Source organism: Diorhabda carinulata, chromosome 10 (genome assembly GCF_026250575.1).
Source record: "Diorhabda carinulata isolate Delta chromosome 10, icDioCari1.1, whole genome shotgun sequence".
Lineage (NCBI taxonomy): Eukaryota > Metazoa > Arthropoda > Insecta > Coleoptera > Chrysomelidae > Diorhabda > Diorhabda carinulata.
The window spans coordinates 3,742,319-3,756,681 of NC_079469.1; the positions used below are offsets into that span (position 1 = coordinate 3,742,319).

General features: G+C 31.3%; 1 protein-coding gene across 1 annotated transcript in view; it reads right to left on the minus strand.

The window, feature by feature from the left end:
• LOC130898790 (homeotic protein empty spiracles-like) overlaps positions 1-14,363 on the minus strand; it is a 44,887-nt gene that overhangs the window by 17,816 nt on the left and 12,708 nt on the right. The gene's annotated exons all lie outside the window — the stretch shown is intronic.

A 14,363-nucleotide genomic window follows, 5' to 3' on the forward strand; every position in this document is an offset into this window, starting at 1 on the left:
CATTCAAAAATTTAACTACATCAAAAATATAAATTTTGAAATCGATATAGGTGAGAAAAAATCAAGAAAATCTGACTGGGTGGGACGAAAATCAAAAAATACTTCAATATAGTTGATTTAAACCCCCTTCAGGGTATTCCAAGTGAAACTGCAAGGTTATAATATTTAAAGACCGCGATGTTAAATTTAAAGTTAAAACGAAAGGGAAAGATCCTTGCTGATGAGATGTGAGGTTATGATATTCATAAAAGAACTCATTATAAGGTATTTATTTGCATCTAAATCATAATTTGGTATTTGCAAAATTGCATTACTTCTCAAATTAGTGGGTTCAAGTAAAAATCTCTGTAAAAGTGTCCGAACAAATGCCCAAATAAGTGAATGTATATACTGAAGCCAGTAAATAAAGTTATAAAGATCGGGAGCAATTTGTAACTATTTGTTCGTGATCATTCTGTATTCAAAGCTATTTTGCATATAAAGAATGCGGAGTCAGTTGGGCGAAGCTCGCATGCGAATGCGATTCGGACTTAAATACATTGTTATGTAAACAAATGATCTAGGGTGACTGAAACTGATGTTATGGGAAATATTCCAACCAATTATTTTATAAAAACGTATTTTATATGATTATCAATTAAAAAACAATTCAATTATTCAAAATAATATTGTTTATTAATGATAATCTCGATGTATCTTTATAATTATGTGAAATTAACAAAAATTGTAAACGTCAATTCTTCGTTTTCGTTTTTTTCGACTTCACACTGACAGTTATACAACCATTTTAGTATGAGAATTGATATGACTTTGTTATGTGAACGTTCATCATAAACAAAGTCAAGAAGAGAATTAAATCATAAGAACAGAAAGATTGACAACTGATTGAATCAGCAAACGAACGTCTATGTTATTATTTTATTATATTTGATGTATTCTGTTATACGTCAAAAGTTATTTCTTCTTTTTTAGTTAACCTTTATACTTATAGATAAACAACCATTTTCGTATGAAGATTAATAAACTTTGTTATGTATACATTTTTCATAAACAAATTCAAGAGGTAAATTACATCATTTTGTTTATGGAACAAATTGAATAGTATAGTAAGTGACAGATTAGAAGGATTGACAACTGACTGTATCTGCAAACGAACATCTAAGTTATTATTTTATTATATTTGATTTATTCTATTATACGTCAAAAGGTATTTCTTTTTTTTTAGTTAATTTTCATACTTATAATTAAATAACCATTTTCGTATGAAGATTAATAAACTTTGTTATGTATATATTTTTCGTAAACAAATTTAAGAGGTAAATTACATCATTTTGTTTATGGAACAAATTGAATAGTATAGTAAGTGACAGATTAGAAGGATTGACAACTGATTGTATCTGCAAACGAACATCTAAGTTATTATTTTATTATATTTGATTTATTCTATTATACGTCAAAAGGTATTTCTTCTTTTTTAGTTAATTTTCATACTTATAATTAAATAACCATTTTCGTATGAAGATTAATAAACTTTGTTATGTATATATTTTTCGTAAACAAATTTAAGAGGTAAATTACATCATTTTGTTTATGGAACAAATTGAATAGTATAGTAAGTGACAGATTAGAAGGATTGACAACTGATTGTATCTGCAAACGAACATCTAAGTTATTATTTTATTATATTTGATTTATTCTATTATACGTCAAAAGGTATTTCTTCTTTTTTAGTTAATTTTCATACTTATAATTAAATAACCATTTTCGTATGAAGATTAATAAACTTTGTTATGTATATATTTTTCGTAAACAAATTTAAGAGGTAAATTACATCATTTTGTTTATGGAACAAATTGAATAGTATAGTAAGTGACAGATTAGAAGGATTGACAACTGATTGTATCTGCAAACGAACATCTCAGTTATTATTTTATTATATTTGATTTATTCTATTTTACGTCAAAAGGTATTTCTTCTTTTTTAGTTAATTTTCATACTTATAATTAAATAACCATTTTCGTATGAAGATTAATAAACTTTGTTATGTATACATTTTTCGTAAACAAATTTAAGAGGTAAATTACATCATTTTGTTTATGGAACAAATTGAATAGTATAGTAAGTGACAGATTAGAAGGATTAACAACTGATTGAATCAGCAAACGAACGTCTATATTAATATTTTGTTATATTTGATTTATTCTATTATACGTCAAAAGGTATTTCTTCTTTTTTAGTTAATTTTCATACTTATAATTAAATAACCATTTTCGTATGAAGATTAATAAACTTTGTTATGTATACATTTTTCGTAAACAAATTTAAGAGGTAAATTACATCATTTTGTTTATGGAACAAATTGAATAGTATAGTAAGTGACAGATTAGAAGGATTGACAACTGATTGTATCTGCAAACGAACATCTCAGTTATTATTTTATTATATTTGATTTATTCTATTTTACGTCAAAAGGTATTTCTTCTTTTTTAGTTAATTTTCATACTTATAATTAAATAACCATTTTCGTATGAAGATTAATAAACTTTGTTATGTATACATTTTTCGTAAACAAATTTAAGAGGTAAATTACATCATTTTGTTTATGGAACAAATTGAATAGTATAGTAAGTGACAGATTAGAAGGATTGACAACTGATTGTATCTGCAAACGAACATCTAAGTTATTATTTTGTTATATTTGATTTATTCTATTATACGTCAAAAGGTATTTCTTCTTTTTTAGTTAATTTTCATACTTATAATTAAATAACCATTTTCGTATGAAGATTAATAAACTTTGTTATGTATACATTTTTCGTAAACAAATTTAAGAGGTAAATTACATCATTTTGTTTATGGAACAAATTGAATAGTATAGTAAGTGACAGATTAGAAGGATTAACAACTGATTGAATCAGCAAACGAACGTCTATATTAATATTTTGTTATAAATATTAACAGTAACTTTGATTTTGTATGTTAATAAATTAGATTCATTGGCTTATATTTGATTATTGTTTTATATTAATTGGCATCAACATTTGCTACAGAGAGAGTCAAATCAGGATAATAAGATTTTTGTTTTGACCACAAACCATAATTTAATATGAAGTTCAGCTTCAAATACTTAAAAATAGTTCAAATATAGCTTTCAATGTGATAAAAACAATAACAATGTACAGGAGAAAAGAAGAATCAAGTATTTTTTCATACAAAATCCCACAACACGTATCGTAGTGTAGAATGGCGTGGGAATTTATCGCTTTAGTTTACACATACTGTATATGCCAAAAATATTGTACAAATACCACAAAGTGTGAGAAATAGTCATAAAAAAAAGTTTCATACATTTTATATTATTAACCGAATCATTTTCTAACAAAATCAATTGACTTAAAAAAATGAACCTTTTCTAGGTATATCTAATAAACAAGTTCATTTTTTTGCAAATACGAGGTTAATTTCTTTGTCATCGAACTTTCTATCTTTTGAGCTAAATTTCTAACAAAAGAAAGAGCCAAAAGTCGCTAGGAACTATTTCGGGTCTGTACGGATGCTAGTGAAGCTGTATCACTTATCGCTTTGTTAAATACTACTCTACATGGTTCGATTAATGTGCTGGTGAATTATCGTCTTGATCAATCACTGCTTGTTCAAAATTGTGCCCGTTTTATTCTGAATATATCACATCTCGTTTCTGTAATAATTTCTTAAATGTTTTTCCATTCCAAAATAGTAAAAATCATGTCCCCCTATAACAAGCCTTCTGGTTAGATATTCCGACGTTCGTTTCCATCGTTATTTCGTTTTTTTTTTCTCAACATACAGTATATTATTATAAAATAACTGTTCATTCTAATACAATTATTATCAATATTATACATTCAAGGAAATATTTAATTAAAATATAATTTTAAATTATATAATGAATATCTCGTAGGTGCAAGTTCGTGAAATATTTTAGATAATCGGTCTCACGATCTCGTTCAGTCTCGTAAATTGTTTGTGGAATTGTTAGCTGTCAGAAATTGGTTTAGTAACTTTAAACTTGCATTTAAAAGACTGTTGTACATTGTGAGTTTTGTATAAATCAATTATCTGGAAAAGTTTCGAACATAAACTAAATAAAAAAATCTTCGTACTTAAAAAAACCCAAAAGATCTGACAACAATGTAAATATCGGCTATAAATAGGTATATACAGTGTGAATCAATCACATGGAATAAATTTTTTGACAAATCATTGAGGGTATGTTTGGACACGTCTATTGGCATTTATTTTTCAGTAAAAAATTATTTTACAATGGTGAATACCAACTTTCTTATTTTAAATGCAATGTGCACTGTATATTATTCAATTTTTGGCATTCTTAAGAAAATTCTAGATATAATTCACACTGTACTATAACTATCTCAACTATTTCCCTACAAAAAGAAGTCTAATGGGGTCGGATCAGGCCATTATATCGATTCGCGATTTGGGAAAATTTAGTTGAGGTACTGTTGGACATTAATTTTGTGATGGGTTTTGACGGTTAAATATGTACAGCATCGATGTTTTCTGGCACAACAGCCGTTTTTGAACGATATTCACCAAATTTTGATGAATATTTCAAGCATCTGTAAACACCTTAAATAGCACTCGTTTGACAACATGTCCTGAGTACGTTCACTATTAAAAATGTCAAACTTTTTGACAGCAATGTCAGATTTGACATATTGACATCAGTGTTGCCATATTTCAAAACTTAAGTAGTATATCATCAATTCGTGATAATATAAGATGAATACAGAAAATTTTAGAAAGAATTGTCTTTTGTTTAAAATTATGTTTAGCACTTAAGGTTTTCGTTGTACCGCCCTTTGAAATTTCTACAAAACAAATTTGATCGTATCAATTTCCTCTGTAAAAACCCCTACGCCCCACCGAGAGACGAATACTAAATAAAACAAATTCGCAACAAGACGTTAATTACTTAGTTTATTTGTATGTAATTAGTTATGTAAATTATGCACGGATGCAGTCAATCTTCGTTTTATGCATGTTCGCTGGTATTCAACCGAGGTTATCAAAATAAAAAGTTACTTTTTTAAGTATTTAGTAACATTAAATGAAGTAAAATAACTTATTTGGGACACATAATGGTGTGGTAGCCGGTTTAGTATCCTCTAGTTGATTATAATGGGTAAAGTTGAAGGTCGTGGAAGAATTGGAAGGAAACAAGCCTCTTGGTTTAAGAATATTCTGGGATTAGAGAAGCAGGACAGTTATTTAGACTAGCTCAAGATAGAATAACCAAAACTCTCTCTAAAAACATCCTTTAAATAATGATGAATCATGTTATGGAAAATTTCGTAGAAAATCCTTGTACTTCCTTATAACATTATCAACAAAAATGAATTTCTTCCTTAAAAATTGAGTTTGTCACAAAAATTATTTGACAAACCATATAAAAGGTCCATCATTTTACAAATAAAGGCAAAACTAGGTGAAATAATAAATATAATAATGAAAAAATAAAGTTTCACGAAAGTCAGTCGATCTGTTTGGTCAAACGTAACTATATTACAACTTGCATGCAACAAACAAATGATATTGCAGTACACGTTGTCTTGATTCATGTCAACCTATCTTAAGATCTTCCCTAGGAAGCAACGTTTGTGTTGAATGGCGCAATTACGAGGATTACTATTTAAATTTCAAGATATGGCAACACTGATGTGAATAAGTCAAATCTGACATTGCTATTTCAAAGTTTGACATTTTTAATAGTGAACGTACTCTTACGAGTATTATTTGAGTTGTTTAAAGACACTTGAAACATTTATCTTGGAATTAAGTTGCGATTATTTTTGTACGATGATTTCGACTTGTATTAAACCATCAACAGTGAGTCGATGAACTCACTTCGACTTTTGGTGATGGAGCGACATCTCGAGCCATCGTGAATTTTGTTAAGATCGTCCAAAATCGACCAGAAAACATCGTTGCTGCTCGTAAACTGATGATTATGAAGATAAATCATTCTCCACCACGACAATGCGAACTCTCGCACATCAGTTCAAACAAAAACGTTTTTTAACAGACAAAACATAGAATTGATGGTGCATCCGCCGTACAGTCCTTGTTTGGCACCCAATCATTTCTTTTCATTCCTGCAGATCAAAAATAAATTGCGAGGTCAACGTGTTTATACACCTGAAGAAGCGCTTGATGCTTTCAAATCGCATGCTTGAAGCAAAATTCTGTATACATAGTTATGTTTTGGAGAATTTTCGACTATTCATCCGAAGAGTCCATCATTCATCTGTTGCCTCATTAACTTGTCGTTACTCATTACTGGTTGACACACGTCCTTGCTAAAATTTTCCTATCCGTGATTAGTTGATATGTCATTATTTTTTCTACTTATAGATCGTAGAAATGCCAATTTAAATTTGTCTCCTCTGATGATTTATTTAAAAAACTTCTTCAAATAGAAAAAATTTTCAGAATATTGTCGAAAAAGTTTTTTTGCTTCAATCTTTAAGGCAAACAATCACCTATCACTCGATTTATATTTTCGATGTCCGAAAATTTGTTTTTAAAAATTTATTAAACTCAAAATTACAATATTTTTACAAAGTTCAAGTTTACAATATTCATATTTATACTAATAAAATGCTGACAGTTGTTTCATCTTTATGCATTTTCTACTTCATTTCTACTTCCTTGGTTTGCCAAAAGTCTTCAGTGTTCTGAAGTCCTGTCCCTGGATGAACGTAGATTTCGTGCTGTAGTATTAAAATACTTTCTTTTCGCACTATGCGGAAAAAATCGCGACCGCACGAATCCGAATGACTGCGCCAGTTATATTTTCGATGTCCGAAAATTTGTTTTTAAAAATTTATTAAACTCAAAATTACAATATTTTTACAAAGTTCATGTTTACAATATTCATATTTATACTAATAAAATGCTGACAGTTGTTTCATCTTTATGCATTTTCTACTTCATTTCTACTTCCTTGGTTTGCCAAAAGTCTTCAGTGTTCTGAAGTCCTGTCCCTGGATGAACGTAGATTTCGTGCTGTAGTATTAAAATACTTTCTTTTCGCACTATGCGGAAAGAATCGCGACAGCACGAATCCGAATGACTGCGCCAGTTATATTTTCGATGTCCGAAAATTTGTTTTTAAAAATTTATTAAACTCAAAATTACAATATTTTTACAAAGTTCAAGTTTACAATATTCATATTTATACTAATAAAATGCTGACAGTTGTTTCATCTTTATGCATTTTCTACTTCATTTCTACTTCTTTGGTTTGCCAAAAGTCTTCAGTGTTCTGAAGTCCTGTCCCTGGATGCACGTAGATTTCGTACTGTAGTATTAAAATACTTTCTTTTCGCACTATGCGGAAAAAATCGCGACAGCACGAATCCGAATGACTGCGCCAGTTATATTTTCGATGTCCGAAAATTTATTCTTCAACATTTATTAAACACAAAATTACAAAGTTGAATAAACCCTGGCTAGTTTTTATTTGTTTATCTGTAATTCGTTAAAAAAATTGTTGCTGAGACGAAAAGAGAGTGAGTTTGTTAACTCGAATCTAATTAGAATTCAACAACGGTAATTATAAAAAACATTAAAACAATTTACAACATTATACCCGTAGTTTAATGTTATTAAGAGCTTATTATAGCGATATTCACAGTTGTTAATTATATGTTAATGTATAAAAGGGTCCTTCAGCTTTTTAAGACTTTTATGTGATAATTTACCGAGACAATTTATTGAACTGCTCGAAGATACGTTTCAAAATTATATGTTACATCAAAATAACGTCAGAAATTCTCAACATATTCCGTATTATAATTATAATAGTTTCAGTATTTACCTATTCATAGACAAAAATTGATAATTTGTCCAATGGCCAATCGTATATTGTAGAAAACTTCAAGGTAAAGAGTTTCAAGCAAGATAGTACTCGTTGTCCAGGATGAAAAGGTGCTAAGAAATCCCAATCCTTCACTTAACTACTTTCCACTCTATGTGGACAAAACCGTAAGTAAATATACGAGGTCTGGGTATTAAATAACGAAACTGGTTACACAAAAAGGTTTAATTATAAAAATTGTTCTACATTCGAACGCCCCCTTTCAATATACTCCCCTTCCCTCGCCACACACGTTTCCATACGTTTTTTCCATTTATCGAAGCAGTGCTGGAAGTCTTCTTTGATGGAAACCCGTTGACGCAAGAGCTTTTAGTTAGGAGTCAGATTTTTTGACACCAACTTCGCACAGACTTTTGTCATGTGTAATTCCTGGTCTAAAATTTTTGTAACCGTTTCTTTATCGGCGTTTACAGCCACGGCAATCATCCGGATGTACATTCGACGATCTGCACGCACAATTTGGTTGATTTTGGTTACTGTTTCCGGAGTTGAAACAGTCACAAGGCGACATGAACGCTGGTCATCTTCAGGGCTCTTTCGGCACTCACTAAAACGGTTACACTAATCAAAAACACGAGCACGAGATAGAGAATTGTTCCCATAGGCCTCTTGCAACAATTTATAGCACTCAGTCGGAGTTTTTTTCAATTTAACGAGAATTTTTCGTCGCACATGGTTTTCGGCACGAGAAAAAACACGTTCCTTTCAAATCGCTACTGCACAAATACTATAATAGTGACGGAAACGTGTTTTGGAACTTGCATAGACAAGATATCTAGATACCCGACTAGGGCGCCCTCTAGTCTCGTTATTTTCGTTTTTTCCTATTTGTTGCTAAGCTCTCTGCTTTTGTCTCCGTTTGGTTAGTAGTCCTCTTTCTTCACATTCTTGCCCGATTTCTTAAGGTCTAAGGTACTATTTCTCTTTCAATTTTTCCTACAACGGTAAAAGACAGCACTTTCTCAACGCATATTTGATACTTTGCTATACTGCACTAAGTCTTCTGCATTCCAGCACATGCAATCTTGGATAGAAAGACACCACGGTGAAGCTGGCCTAATTGCCCTACTGTGAACGATAGACGGTGAACAGAGAAGATTTGGAGGTACTCATAGGCGAGATATCAGAGATAATATCGTGGTGGTTCATTTATAAACTCAATGAAAATACTCATGAAAGTTTTCAGTTAATTTGAAAACATGGAAAAATTCGTCATCGCTATGTGATACAATTTTTCATTTAGCCCAACTAATATAGAAGCTGAAAGACATTCCACTCTAGTGGGTAGCAGAGTTTAGCGAAGTCGAAGACCAGCATCCTAGTGGTCGACCAAATGAGGTGATGACTCCAGAAATGTTGAAGAAAATCCACTGGATGATCGTTGACTGAAAGAGCGCGAGCTAGCAGACATAGTAGGCATTCCAAAAAGCAGTTTTTCACAGAAATAAAGCCAGATTTTTGGACCTTTCCATAATCATCGATGAAACGTGGATCGATCACTTCACACAATCAAAACAATGGACTGAAAAGGGAGAATCGGCGCCAAATATGGCAAAGACCGTTCCAGACTGCAGGTCACTGCAGTGGCCAAAAAATGTTTGTATATTCTTTGTTAGGCCCTTTACTTCTGGGAACATTCTTGTATAAAGGATATTTGACAATAATTGCTGTGTCAGATCGTTATTTAGACTCAGGGCCGTGCCTAGCACTTTTAAAATGCAAATTTAAAATAACGCTCCAAATTTGTATATGAATAGCATTATTTTTCTCAAAAAATTCATCACTACTTCCATTACATTTTGAATTTCAATCCTACAATTGAATTTTAGATGAACTCATCTCAATTCACAAATACTGTGAAACTACAGTTTCAAAGTTTAGTACAATCAAAACTCCGACATTTCATCCCGTAAAATTCCGAGCTCAAACATGAATAAAAAGAGATTTTTTTGAGTTTACACATTTAGTTAGTTATCATGTTATGTATTGGAACGAATGAATGCTGGTCACAGGTACAGTAATTAGTTTTGTGATCAACATAAATCTCATTATTAATCAATCATGTGATATATCCATTGATAATATCATTCAGTTATGTAATAATTCTTAGAAAAACTGAAAAAAACTAATAACTGATTAGCATTAAACCATCATCAACTATATAATTAATTCTTGTATATATAAATATAGTTTTAGAATTGTTTAAACAGCGATTTGATCGTTACGAATATCGTGATTTAAATTTTGAAATAATTGCATTCGTATAGGATAATGTTTACCACAAGGATGTTAAGCTTATCGATTTCACTTTTAAATATACAGGATGTTCCGAACTGATGTAAAAAATGAGTAGATGATCTGTGATATGAAAAAAAAAGATCCCATACGACCCCTCGTTTCTGAGTTATAAGACTTTAAACTTGCAAAACCACAATTCGAACATTATAATTTTTAATCGTTGATTACGATGTCCTGTACAATCTGGAGATAGCAAAAATTAATTTTTCAATCGATTTATTAACAAAATGATACTCTTTGTTTAGTTTAGGTTTGATTTTTAGATCGTTGTACTTGTCAAGGAAACCGTTCGCCATAAAGAGACATTCTGAAAAAAATTAACATAAATTGTATTTATTTATTGGAAATACTTACAGAAGGTATCATCAAATGGCATTTAAGTATGTAAATTACTTTTATCATCTTTAAAAAGCACCCGTCATTCAAAAATATTTCGAATGTCTGCCATATCGGGATCAACAATGCCAAAAACCCGCTCCGATTTTTTTTATAAATAAACTTGATCCTATTTACTCCCTACAGGGCAAAACGTCGCACCCTAACAAGATCATGATTGACTCTTGAATTGTTTAATTTAATAATGGCCTTTGACAATGGCCCTAATCTAGTTTCACGCCCCTTAAAAAAGGCCCCGTTGTTGCGTAATCACCAGACCGTAAATTTGACGTATAAAAAGAGGATATAATGTTTTTTTTTTATATAAATCGTTCTAACAGTATAATGGAGTCGTTCACACATTTCTTCTAACTACATATACAGGGTGATTGCATGAAAATATTGTAAATTCATCGAGTTTATTCGGATGGTATAAAAAAATGAAAGTCTATATTGAATTTATGATTTTTTTTGTATACTTCTGGTTTAACAATTATAATAACTTCATTCTTAATCAAAAAAATATCGTGTAACTAAAAATATTAAATATTAATATTCACTATATCGTTACTCATTATAACAGACAATGAGTTTCTGACTTGTTTAACAATTTAAAAAAGGTTTTGATGAATTATTGTTTCCGGTGATACCAAAAAGTATCAATTATAATCATCGTTGTTCGTTTTAAAACATGAAATAAACAACAACAAAATCTAATTATGTATTTAAAAAAGTTTAACCATAATATTTAGATTCAATCCATTCCAAGCTCAAAATATAACAATGTAAAGATGAAGTTAAGAACCCAATCTGGTAATTGCTTTATTCTATCTCTAGATACGATAGACAAGCGAAGAAAACACAAAAATTTTGGAAAAAAATATATTTATTTTTCAATATCCTTTTAGTTTCCTTTTTATAAGTCAAGATTTTCAAAATAGCCATTAACTGGTGACATCATCTCTTCATTGTTGGAAAATCTTTGACCTCACAGCAGAAAATAATCCGAGGAGTTTGAATATGGCAAATAGGGTGCATGAGGCAGCAATTTAAACTTTAATTCATTAATTTTGGCAATCGCAATAACGAATATCTGAGCTGGTGCATCGTCTTGATGAAACAACACTTAGCTAAATTTTGCTGGATTTCTTCACTCAAACATTACAATAAGTTCGCATAATAGTCGCCATTGATAGTTTTTCTTTTTCAAGATGATCAATGAAAATTATCCCACACGGATCTCAAAAAGCCGACGCCATGAACTTTCCTGCAAATGGAACAGCGTTTGCCTTTTGTCCAATTGTTTCTATGTTTACAAATTCACCGAAATCGTTCACCTTTGATGTCTGCCAAACAAAAACTAAACAGCATGGCAGTATATGACTTAAAACATATACTGCATAGATTGCAGTGATATTTTTCAAGCAACTAATCACCATCTCTAAGTTAGGCCACGTACTTCTAGTACCATCCTCGTATCTTCAGGTGGTATAATCTGTGGAAAAAGAAGGATTTGGAAGGAGACAAATTAAAGGACATTTAAGTGGATGTGCTTTAGGAGGAGACTAACATTTTTTCCTTGCAACAAGGCATGCACTCCTCATTTTAAGTACTTTCTCCTATAGCTACTGTTTAATGATTTTTCGGTACCCTCGAAGGGTAAAAACCTGACTAAGAATTACAATGTATAATACAAATTGACTGAGTTGGTGTTTGATGAGTATTCATCGGAAATTCTTTCTTCTTAATGTTGGCTCAATTTCTTCGCTCAAACGTCGCATAATTCTCGCCGTTGATAGTTTTCCCTTTTTTCAAGATAATCAATGAAAATTATCCCACGGATATTCCAAAAATTCGACGCCATGACCTTGTCTGCAGATGGAACGATCTTTGCCTTCTTTGGAACCTGGTCCTCCCTTTTCAGTCCGTTGTTTTGATTATTTTTTGTTTCGGGTGTGAAGTGATGACCCCCGTTCCATTCATGGTTATGGAATTGGGAAAAAATTCGAATTTACTTATGTAAAACACTCGATGGAAACAATTTCACGATGCTGTGAGCAAACGCGGCGGCACCCATCTTACCCACAGCTTTCTTATCTCAAAATTTCCAGTTAATATGCGATGGTCCACACTCTTTGGAATACCTACTATGTCTGCCAGCTCGCGCATTTCCAGTCTACGATCATCCAGTGGATTTTCTTCAACATTTCTGGAGTTGTCACCTCTTCTGGTCGATCACTGCGATGCTTCGCGTGTAAAGACTGCTACCCAATATTTTACTGTTGAGAACTGTTGATACCAGTCTCACCCAGAGTAGAATCTAGTTCAGCTTTTATATTTGTTGGGATAAGGTCAATTTTTTCTATGTTTTGTATAAATACTACAATGATCAAATGGATGATAGAAACACCAGGAAAAAATTCTATAACATATTATTAAATCGAACTAAATATAACATCTTAATGATAATTTAATATGCCTGTACCCATCTTTATGAATAACGAATTTAGAATCATTTTTTCCGCTAAAATCGAAAGAACAGTGACTGTAATTACACCTAATTATTTCTTGACATTAAGGAAGGTGTTTTTAAAATGTACTTAACTCTCTAATTGTTATATAAATGCGTAGTAGTACACTATAATTATTCTGGTACGTAAAGCAGATGTAGCAACAGAATAACAACAACAAAAAAATGATACGTTTGCGGTACGGAATTAACGATAACTCAGTCGTGGTACTAGTTGTAAAATTGAGACAAAGGAACGCTTCAAAACTAACATAATCATAGTTTAAATATAAGTACTCCACTTATTAGAATCATAATTGATCGGTATCAATACAAAAACGTAAGTACGTACGTCTTGGAGGAGGTTAACCTAATTTTTATTTTGACCTATGCAGACGATGTTAAATAAAATATACAAATTACCAGTTATTATTTAAAAAAATAGAAGCGAGGACAACCGTCTTTTAATTTTGGAAAAATCGCTTGAAATTTTGGATGAAAATATACTAGAAGGTTCACAAAAATGATTTCATCATATACAGAGGCAAAGAATTTGCATTAAGAGAAACAAAGCAACGTCAAAATGAATCTATTAAAATAAATAATAAAAGTTATTCTTGATCAATTCATTCCAAGCTCTCCGCGAAAATTTTCGAATTTTTCTTCAATCGCAGTTCTATATTTTCGTTAGTTGTCAACAAGAACGCGTCGGCAACAGAGCCCGTTTTTAACTATCTCTTGTACGTCTCCCATACTGTTGAACGATTTGGTAGCGGCGGAAGTTGTTGTTGAGAGTCGGTAAATATAGTATAGTAATCCGCGTCTATAGACAGGCTCGACGTAATAAATTAACAAAAAAAAACTCTTTCACGAGCACGTGACACAGACACAACTGTCTGAAGCCCGAACGTGCTTCGTTTTAATCTTTTTCGACAGCGTTGCCATGCTTATAAGCGTTGTCGAACTGATGACGATTTTTTAAGAGCGTTGCTTGACTTATACTTTCGAAAACAGTTCAAAGATCCAAAGGTTAATCCTCAGTTCGTTCTGGAAAAAAATTCGGCACAAAAGATCGACAAGAAGTAGCGTCTAGTGGTAAAAAAACGTATTTGTTGATATTTTCCACTTTTCCGTTCGTATTGAGCAGAAAAACAGCCACGGTCGAACCAAAACTCTTTTAAATTATCAGAAAGTGAACTTCCAAATGTTTATTTGACTAGAAATGACCTAAATACCAAA